Source organism: Phoca vitulina, unplaced genomic scaffold (assembly GCF_004348235.1).
Source record: "Phoca vitulina isolate PV1807 unplaced genomic scaffold, GSC_HSeal_1.0 scaffold17, whole genome shotgun sequence".
Classification (NCBI taxonomy): domain Eukaryota; kingdom Metazoa; phylum Chordata; class Mammalia; order Carnivora; family Phocidae; genus Phoca; species Phoca vitulina.
In genome coordinates, this window is record NW_022589720.1 from 27,238,168 (window position 1) to 27,248,830 (window position 10,663).

The window sequence follows — 10,663 nt, forward strand, 5'->3', positions numbered from 1 at the left end:
GGCAGAGGGAGAAGCAGGCTCCGCACTGAGCAGGGAGCCCGATGCAGGGCTCGATCCCAGGACTCCAGGATCATGACCTGAGCCGAAGGCAGACGCTTTAACTGACTGAGTCACCCAGGTGCCCCTGCCTCACTTTCTTCATTTATAAAATGATAGTAGTAAGAGTACTCACTCAAAGGGTGGCTGGGAGGATTAAATGTGAAATTCTTAAAACAATGCCTTGGATATAGTAAGTGTTCATTAAATGCTTGCTATTACGATGTCAGCAGTTACTTGGGGAAACTGACCAATGGCAAAAAGCCATGTGTAAATGTCTGATGTCATGAAGGATTCAGTAAATGCAGCCAGAGTGTCAAAATACTCAGAAGAAAAGATAAACTTAGGAATGTGAATGTGACGTTTCCAGCATTTATGGAAAGCATAGTAATCAAAAACAATAAACCCCATCGAAACAGTCTTATGAGACAGGATGCTATTTTAAAGGTTAGGAGGTAAGAAGCAGCAAACAAATTTCTCCCTGGACAGGAATTTGATTTTTTTTTTTTTCTGCTTAAATAAGCTAAGGTAAAATCCCTAATGTTTTCAAATAGCATTAGATATTATTCCATTTTGGCTCAAAACCAGTCACCTGCGTAGGGATGGGGCAAGAGCAATGATCTCAGACAGCACTAGGTCTGCCATCATTGTTGTTGGCCCTATCCACCTGGAAGGCATGCTGGCCCTACTTCCAAAATGGTTCCTGAATCTCATCCTTCTTCCACTCCACTGCTCCCACCTTGGCTGATCCCTCCTTACCTCCTGCTGTACCTGCCATGTTCCCCCCTTTCTTCCAGTCTACACTGCATTCTCCACACAGAAGCCCGAGAGAGTTCTAAAATGCAATGTAGAACACATTACTCCCTGATTTTGTCTTATTTTATTTTCCCTCCCTTCCCCTATGATCATCTGTTTTGTTTCTTAAATTCTACCTATGAGTGAGATCGTACGATAATTGTCTTTCTTTGACTTACTTCGCTTAGCATAATACCCTCTAGAGACAAACCATAAGAGACTCTAAACTCTAGGAAACACACTGAGGGTTGCTGGAGGGGAGGTGGGGGGGATGGGCTAACTGGGTGATGGGCATTAAGGAGGGCACATGATGTGATGAGCACTGGGTGCTGTATGCAACTGATGAATCACTAAATTCTACCTCTGAAACTACACCAAATGTTAATAATACATGTATAAGATATGTTATAATACACTATATGTTAATTAATTGAATTTTTTAAAAAAAGAACACATTACTTCCCTACTTACAACCTCCCAATGATTTCCTTAAAGCACTTAAAATCCTAATTGCACCCCATGACCTCCAGCCCTCTGGGCTGTTTTTCCACCTGACGCTCTCTCTCTTCCTTGCTGAGATCCAACCATACTGGTCTCCTTTCTGTTTCCTGAACATGACCCTTTTCCAACCTCAGGGCATCTACTCTTGCTGTTCCCTCTCCCTGGCCTTCTTTCTTCCTGATCTCTGTACTGCTTTGACAATGATGTGTTAGCTCAGAGGCCACCACATCAGAGAGACACCTCTTGTGATCCTATTTAAAGCAGCCCTCATCAGACCCCATTCCCTTTACCTGCTTTCATTTGTCCGCAAAGCACTAACCAACTTACCAGATTTTACTTATTGGTTTCTTAATGTGGATATCTGTTTCCTCTCACTGGATATCAATTCCATGCGAGCAGGAACTTCATCACTCTCCCTCCAGGTCATGTAACAGCCTCTGGCTATAGTGGACGCTCCGTGAAAGTTGAGTGAATAAAAACTGCCGATGTCCATGATGCTTGGCTACCAGGAGGGCTTTGCCTACCCTACTCTCGGCAACCTCCTTCACAATTTCTTTTCTTCTAATTCTGCAACCTTAACACTCTGGAAAAGTACATGGTACATCACTCCCTTTCTCCCCTGCCTTCCAAATCTAGTATAAAAACTTGGTTGCTTTTTTTTTTTAAAGATTGTATTTATTTATTTGAGAGAGAGAGAGGGAGAGAGCTCAAGCACAGGCAGGGTGAGGGGCAGAGGGAGAAGCAGACTCCCCAATGAGCAGGGAGCCTGATGCCAGGGTTCGATACTGGGACTCTGGGATCATGACTTGAGCCCAAGGCAGACGCTTAACCGACTGAGCCACCCACGTGCCCGAAACTTGGTTGCTTTTGGCATTAATACAACTTTCTGAGAATGGCTGGAGTCTCAGACTTAACCAGACCCTGGATAATTATTCTCAGATTGAGTCCACCATTTTCTGTATCCTAGGTTCTTCTATCTTTGGGTGACTTGTAATTGTCTCTTTCCAAACTAAAATTCATGACTCACCTAGCCTACCCTGTGGCTGGTAGCCCCTTGCATCCCAAATGATTTCTCGGGGCTGAGAGGGTTTTACACAACCTAGTAAGTTCTTGGCCATTTCACTTTGTAAAGTCTATCCAATGACAATCCCTGGAGAATACTGCTATAATTATATTTTTAATAAGGGTGTGAACAAGAATGGAGTTAATTGGCTTTGAAATGGCTGAGAGAGGAAAGCAAGTGTTGCTAAAGATCAACATAGCAATTGGGAAATTCATTGCATGCGTAGCAGAGAAGCTTAAACTTTATCTTTCAATCTCATACTTATCAAGCTTCTGGCAATCTGATCTCTAAATTGCACTTACAGAAATTTTCATCATGAGGCTATGTAGGGCATTCTGAGTTTGGAGTTAGTTTAGACAAGTAGAAAACTTAATCTTATGCTAGAAACCATGTTTCCAAAGAGTAGAATGACAACACAAATATGGTTTGGGTGGTTCTCTGGGGTCATGTGATCTAAAACAAGACAAAAGGAGAAATACAAATAAGTAATTAAGATTTATATCTTAGCTGAGCAGTAAAATCAGCTCGTACCAATGCACATTATTATCACCAGGAGAATTGTAAATAAACACAGATGTCCAGGCTCCATTCCCAGAATCTTGATTCAGTGGGTCTAAGGGTGGCGCCTGGGCATCTGTATTCTTAAAGCCCCTGAGATGACTGTCATGAGCAATTGGTGTTGAGGACTACTGTTTTAGAGACTTGCTTTTTGCTATAACAGAAGATACTGGAAATTGTTCTTAAATCGGTAATGGACTTGGAGACAGAGAAAAAGGAAATAGCCATTTGGGGATGGTGCAAAATTAACTGATCTTCTTGTTCTAAGGAGCCTAGTGGCCAGACTCTAGCTTTCTTCCACTACCTTTCATAAAGACCTCCCAGCCTCACCATTGCCAATAAACCCAGAAGTTCCCAAAACACATAAAGAGTTCTTTAAAAATGCAGCTGTAAAAATTGCTGGACTTTCTTCTCTTCTTTTCTGGTGTGTAACAAAAATCAATATCATTTCAGTGAACAGGAGCTTCAGAGAGGAATTAGAATAGCCCCAAAGCTCCTGGGCTCAGGAGCCTTCACTTCACAGAGGTAGGGCTGAAGGAGCTGTAATAGGCATGGCCAAACTTTCACTTGAATAGGAACTCCTAGAGCATAGGGATGGGGCTCCGGGGACTGCTGTGGCTATCTCTTCCATGCTGACACTCATCATCAAGCGCGACAGCTCAGGCCGACTCTTCATCTTTCACCTACTGATCTGTAACACTGATTCATTCATTGAAGAAATAACATTGCCGGGACAGAGTATTCCAACATCAACAGGAGCCTGGGCTGACTCGCTTTGGGAGCCAAATAAGATATGGGGAATGACGTGGCTGAGAATTCTAATTTCACCTCTGTTGCCAGTTAGCCTCAAGGCCCAAGGCAAGTAATTAAACTCTATTTCCCAATTTGTCAAGTTGGAGAGGTGGGGGAAGTTTACAGATTATTGTAAAATAGCTACCATGGGCACAAATGGGCATGATAATAAAGCCCTTCGCAAAGATTACACCAAGCCTGGTGGATACGAGCAGCTGAGATCCCAGCAGCCCCATACTTTGCTAGGATTGACTACAGGACACTGCAAGAATACACAGAGTAAAGGAAATAGGCAGCTAGTTACAACTTTTAGCCACACCCAAGTGGACAGGATCACTATGAACAACAATTATCTGTGAATTAAAAAGACTACAGAGAAATATACATATATGGGGCGTCTGGCTGGCTCAGTCGGTTAAGCATCCGACTCTCGATTTTAGCTCAGGTCTTGATCTCAAGGTCATGAGTTCAAGCCCCATGTTGGGCTCCATGCTAGGCATGGAGCCTACTTGAAAAGAAAAAAAAAAAAAGAAATATACATGTATATCAAATTTCCATAAAGACCACAATTCTTGATTATCCAATTAATCCCCTTTAAAATATTACCCTTTGAATTTTATTTTCTATGATTATGATCTAAAAATCTTGTGTTTTTTGCTCAGTGGTTTTCAACCCTGACTCAGAATATTCATTTTAGAATATTCTGGAGAATTAAAAACAACAACAACAATAATACCAATACGCAGTCCCTACTCCTAAACTGATTAAATGAAAACTCTGGGGGTTGGGTTGAGGCATCAGTATGTTTTAAAAGTTTCCCCAGCAATGCCAATTATACCTTTTCACAACACCAAACCCTCCCTGTACATTCCTATTGTCGTGGGATTACGTGCATGTTTTCTTACTGGAAATGCCCTCTTTCCCCATCTCCATTTGTATTTAGCCTCATTTTACGTCCTTCAATGTCCGTCTCATACCTTGTCTTTCTCAGGCACACTGCCTTCTGGAATCTCCAAACTCTGTTTTATTCACGTAACACTTGGAGAATATTATCTCACATTGCTCCTGGGGTTTTATGTTTATGCCCATCTTCTCAACAAGATAATGCGCTCCTCCAGAGCAAAGACCTCTGTTTTGTTCTGTTATTTTCCCTATGGAGTCTGGCATAGACTTCTTGGCTTAGAAGATGCTGAAAGATATGGTTGCTGTTGATGCACATATACTAACATTCACTTGCGCTCAGCTTCTCACTGTCATTCCCCCCCCGCCCCGCCGACCCCCATGTAGATTTCAAGTGAAAATGAACACTATTTGCATATCTGAAAGAACATCTTTTTTTTAAAGATTTTATTTATTTATTTGTCAGAGAGAGTTAGAGAGAGGACAAGCAGGGGGAGTGGCAGGCAGGAGAGGCAGGCTCCCTGCTGAGCAAGGATTCTGACGCAGGACTCAATCCCAGGATCCCGGGATCATGACCTGAGCGGAAGGCAGATGCCTAACGGACTGAGCTACCCAGACATCCCAGAACATCTCATATAGTGCTTTGCTCAAGCTACAGAAAGGAAACTCTTCCCCATGGACGAATGCCTCCAGTCCTCGGATCATCAGTGACACCCATGGCCAACATCTGTAGAGCTCATGTCTTCACGAGCATTTTATGTGGCATTATCTCATCAATTCTGAACTTTACTACAGGATTGCTGGGGGAGGCAGGGTGAGAATTACACACAAACCAGTAGACAAAGCAGAATCCAGGCCTCCAATATCCCAGGTCAGAGGCTTCCTCTAACAACTTCAGAATCGGACTGCTCTCCCTTTGGCATACATGAGATTGCAGGAACAAATCATATCTTAACTTTGGTGATGTGATATTCAAGGGCCACTTTAGCTAGCGGACAAAAGAAACCAAAATGGCCTTCTGTGATATTCGTGGAGCAGTCCTTCTGGAAACTGGGACTGCGTATTGTTCAGGCTGTTTTAGATTTAAAATGACTCTTTGGTCTTAGGATGTTAGAAAGCTTCTTGAGATTTGCCTGATGGGTAAGATTTGAGAAGTCTGAGCCAAGAATAGAGAAGAAATTATGTTAGGAAGAAGGGAGAAAAGTTTCCTATCATATATTTGTCAACTCATTAGTCTATACCAGTTTTGTTAAGTGCAAATATAATGCAAGTCATATATGCAATTTAAACTTTCCTATTAATCGCATTAAAAAAATTAAAAGGAAACAGATGAAATTAATTTTAATAGTATATTTCAACTAAACCAATGCATCCAAAGTATTACCATTCTAACACATGATCAGTATAAAAATTAATGAGGTGGGGATTTTTTTCGGTTCTAGGTCTTTGAAATCTAGGGGATATTTTTACACTTACAGCACATCTCAGTTTGGACTAATTGCATTTTAAGTTCCCAGTCATCACACGTGGCTAGTGCTAATGTGTTGCGCACTGAGCAAGTTTAGACACACTTACTGGAATTTGGGACACGAGATAGAAATTGCCTGTCAGCATTTAGTCACCTAATATACTTTTGACATGTTCCTTCTGTTAGCTCCTTTCGATCTTCGGAAAGAGATTATCTCAAAGTCCACATGCTGTATTAGCAAAAAGTTTTAGGCTTTGGCGCAAAACAGACTACAGGGTTCGAAGACCAGCTTTGTGACCTTGCACTAGCTGCTTACCTTCTATGAATCTTGGTTTCCTCCACTATCAAATCAAGACAGAAATAGCTGCTTCGCCAGATGGTGGGGGAGGTTAAATAAGATAGGAGGTAAGTCCACAGCACAGCTTAGAAGGGTATGACAGGCAGTCAATCAAGAATTTCCCCTACATAAAACTCAAATTGATTTCCAAGGCGCCATCTCATTATATTTGAGGCTCTACTGCTTCCTTCATTCCACATCCAGATCTTTCCCTGGAGGTTTTTCTGCTAAGGCACCCCTTTCCCCAGACCTTCATCAGGCTGGCTCCCTCTTTTTATGCAGGTTTAAGTTCAAGAGTGACCTCTTTGTGGACATCTTCTCGCCTGCCCTATTTCAAGTTGCTTGCAAGCCCTCTTACTCTTGAGCCCCCAGCCTCTCTTTACTTTCTTCATAGCATTTCTCAGTATCTGAAATTATCTTATTTCTGCATTTGTTCACCTGCCTCCTATCTGTCACTCTCTCTGTCATAGAAACTCCACAAGAGCCAGGACCTTGTCTGCCTTATTCAGAGATCAGCAAGTGTTTGTTAAATGAATAAATGAACGAATAAATGTTTTACACAGGGAGGTAACTGTAAATGGTGTCCTGATTCTCAAAGTAGTAGAGAGTGAACGTTTCAGAGCTCTTTTCAACCGAAAAGAGTCACTCAGGAAGTTAGTGGCTCAGACCCAGCCCTGCCTGCCAAGGCCTGGTGTTGCCTAACGACTCTCCCAGCTGGATCTGGAAAGGCTTGGGAACATCATTCCTCATAGGCCATTTCATTGCTGCTGACTGTTAATACGTATCACATGCAAAGTGTATGTTCACACCACTTAAATCATCTAGATGATTTGGTTATTCCTGCTCTAAATGCTCTGAAGAAGAAGAAGAACTGGGTTGGGACCCAACTGGCATGACACAGCCTTCTGACGCCAGAGAGCTTGGCGGCACTGGGCAGTGTGAGAAGAGCGAGCGTCAAAGTCAGACAGAGCTGGGCCTGCATCCTGGTTCTTCTGCCTTTTAGCAGCTACGCAGAGTGGACGAGTTATGTAAAATTTTTTAAGTCTCAATGTATCTGTAAAGCTTTAATTGATAATTCATACCCTGCAGCGTTGCTATGAGAAAATTAATTGAGGTCACGTAGCAAACTGCTTAGTCCATCTTGAAGGCTCAGTGAAAAGTACGTATCGATATTGTCATCTTTGCATGCACGAATGCCTTGCCAGAGTACTGATCCATCTTTGGAATGACCACTTCGAGGGTATCAAATTTCCTTTTAGGATTCTGATATTTCTTTCCCACATCTCAACGTCACCCAGCTTCTCGCAACTGAGGGGCCATTACCAAAGAGGGAGACAGAGAGAAGCAGAGAGATACGGAGAGACAGGATAAGCTGAATCGGCTGTATCTGTGCTACCCTTCGAATGATGACAGTGGAGACAATTCTCTTTACAGAGACAGTTTCTAGGGTATCTGGAGATGGATGCAACCATGAGAACTCTCCAGTGTCCACGCAGAGGTGTTTGTCACTACAAGCAGAGCTAGCTATTTCATGTTCGAGATTATGGGCCAAAAGAGAATTGGGAGGAAGGGTCGAGAATCCATGTTAGTCTGGACACATTTTATTTACTGGCCACACAGAGTGCTCTGCTTGACAAAGGTGAAGCAGTAAAGCCAACTCTGTATTCTGAACACACCCCTCATCTTTGAGAATAATTGGAGTAGAATTGACTTTACTCATTCTTTTGCTGACATAAGCCCTATAGAATAGTAAGCTGCTCTAGAAAAGCATGAAACTAACACTTACTGATAACCTCATGTCAATATTAATAATACTAGTTGACTACTGACTATAAACCAGGCATTTCCATTTCTCATTTTCCATTTTCCTAACAACTATGCAAGAAAGGCAGTATTGTTCCCCATTTTACAAACAGGGAACATGAGGCTTAGAGTAGTTCAGTGACTTGTCCAAGTGTGGGAGCCAAGATCTGAAGCCCAGTCTGTGGATTCCAAAGCTCCATGTGTCCTCTGCTGTACCCTGTTGGCATTACCAATGGAAGACTCAGGTCCCATCAGACAGGAGTCCTTAGTACTTTTTAAAAATTTATTTATTATTTTTTTCTTTTGGGTGGGGAGGGACAGAGGGGGAGGGAGAGAATCTTAAGCAGGCTGCACGCCCAGCATGCAGCCTGACAAAATCAAGAGTCGGACCCTTAACCAATTGAGCCACCCAGGTGCCCCAATAGGAGTCCTTACTACTTTAAAAGAAAAGTGCATTGGTCCAAAAGAACACTATTACTATTCCTACTATGCACAGGGAGCAAACAGCACTTTGTTTCAAAACAAAGCTTTGGCTTCGCTGTTTGACATCCAGCTAGGTGACCTGAAGAGCTATCTTTGAGACAGTGACTTGCTAGAGGTGGCTGTGTATAGGACTGAAAACTCTAGGGGTGAGGACCTCACCTTTGGAAAGTCACGAAAAGAGTTTGTGAGGAAGGTTCCCCAGGAGGCAGAGATTGGTGAAGCCTTTGGGAAACAGTATCCCAGAAGCTTACTCATGATGGGAGTGCTTTCTCTTTCAGTGGCATGGCTGACTCCAGACCCCACCGGAGGGCTCTAGATTACTTCCATAGCCAGCTCAGCTGGGTGGTCTTGATACAAAAGGTCCTCAAAAAGAAGGAAAAGAATGTTTACCTGGGGTTCAGGCAGGGTCTTCAGGAGTGTCCACAAACTCTGAGGGATTGCTTGAAAAACTTTATGTACATTACATAAGAACTCCTTGGGAGAAGACTCAGCTAATTCTCAAAAGGACCCGTGATGCCCAGTTTCTAAGAACCATTAAAATTAAAAATTTCATCTGCTTCTTCCTTACAATATTCAGTATATTTACCCCATATATATAATATAGTATATATACACTACACGTATATATTATATACTATATAACATATACTATATTGTATATATAATTATATATACAATATACTATGCATATACACATATTATGTTTAATGATATATATATATATATAGCCTCTATCTATTTATCTATCTATCTATGGAATGATTAATTTCCCTAAATGTTGCAAAGAAAACAGAGGCCCAGAGAGGATGATTGCCTTGCCCGAGTTTGCACAGCCAGAGGCTGGGCTAGGAATAGAAGCACTCCACTAACCAAGAAGCAGAGACGAGGAGACTCTTTACCAGCCAACTTGATGAATGAAAGCAAACGAATCTCTCCAGATTAATAATACCTATTTTGCAACCGTTTTCAAGTCCCATCACAAAAAACCCTAAGTTGCTTATGAGGGCACCGTGGGCTGCTTCCCCAGGGTACAGGTAGAGGTCACTACAAGGATATTTTCCTGCTGGAAGACCTGGCACCCCCGCCCCGCCGTCCCCCCGCACGGCGCCCGGCTCCCCAGTTACCCGCGCGTGCCCGTCCGCCTCCCGAGTCCGCCGCTCCCCGCCGGCGGGCTCTGCTCGCCGCTGCCTCGCGGGATGGGAGCTTCCCGCCCCCCCGTCCCGCCCCCGCTCGGGGCTACGGTTCCGGCTGGAGCCTCGGACCTGCCCCGGCGGCGCCCACTGCCTTCGCGGGGGAGCCCCGCCTTTCGGGCCAGCACGGGTGACCCTGAACTTTCCCCACCCGCTGCCCGAGAGTCTGCGCCGCCGCCGCCGCCGCCGGGAGGCCCCGCGAGCCCGCGGGCATCACCTCACCTTCCCGAGCCCCTTCCCGCGATTTTTTCTTTTCAGTTTGACGTAAATAATTTACATTGCGAGAAGCCCACGGTCACGCCGAAACTCACTCTCCAGGGTGCATCCGAAGATGCCTTTAAAAAAGACCAAGGTGTGCTGCTGTGAGGGGGAGGGGGCACTTTTAGTTTCTCTCCGAGGGGCCAGCAATGCTGACTGCGGTCGGAGCCCCGGCTTTCGCACCTGCGGCCGCTGCCGGGCAGCGCCTCTGCCGCCGGCGCCTGGGTTCTGCCGCTTTCCTGGAGCCGCAGCCCGCGCCGCACCGGGGCCTCGAACCCGCAGCCCACGCGCCGCGCGCGCGCTGCCCTCGCGCCTCTCCCGCCTCGAAGCCGCAGCCCCCGCGTCCGCCACAGGCGCAGCCCGGCAGTGGCTACTCACTTTTGCCTGGGAGCAAAGTCAGCCACATCAGTCCGTGAGCACTTCCTGCAAAAGGACGTGGAGATCCATTGTGTGTAAAGCTGTTTCGCGAACAGCCGGTA

At 44.5% G+C, this 10,663-nt stretch overlaps 1 protein-coding gene across 1 annotated transcript in view; it reads right to left on the bottom strand.

The window, feature by feature from the left end:
* The window catches only part of PRLR (prolactin receptor), a 153,368-nt gene extending 142,705 nt beyond the window's left edge, over window positions 1–10,663 (bottom strand). Inside the window, exon 1 of the mRNA XM_032415398.1 lies at window positions 10,563–10,663. The gene's annotated coding sequence lies outside the window, so the exon portion shown is untranslated. The remainder of the gene's footprint in view (window positions 1–10,562) is intronic.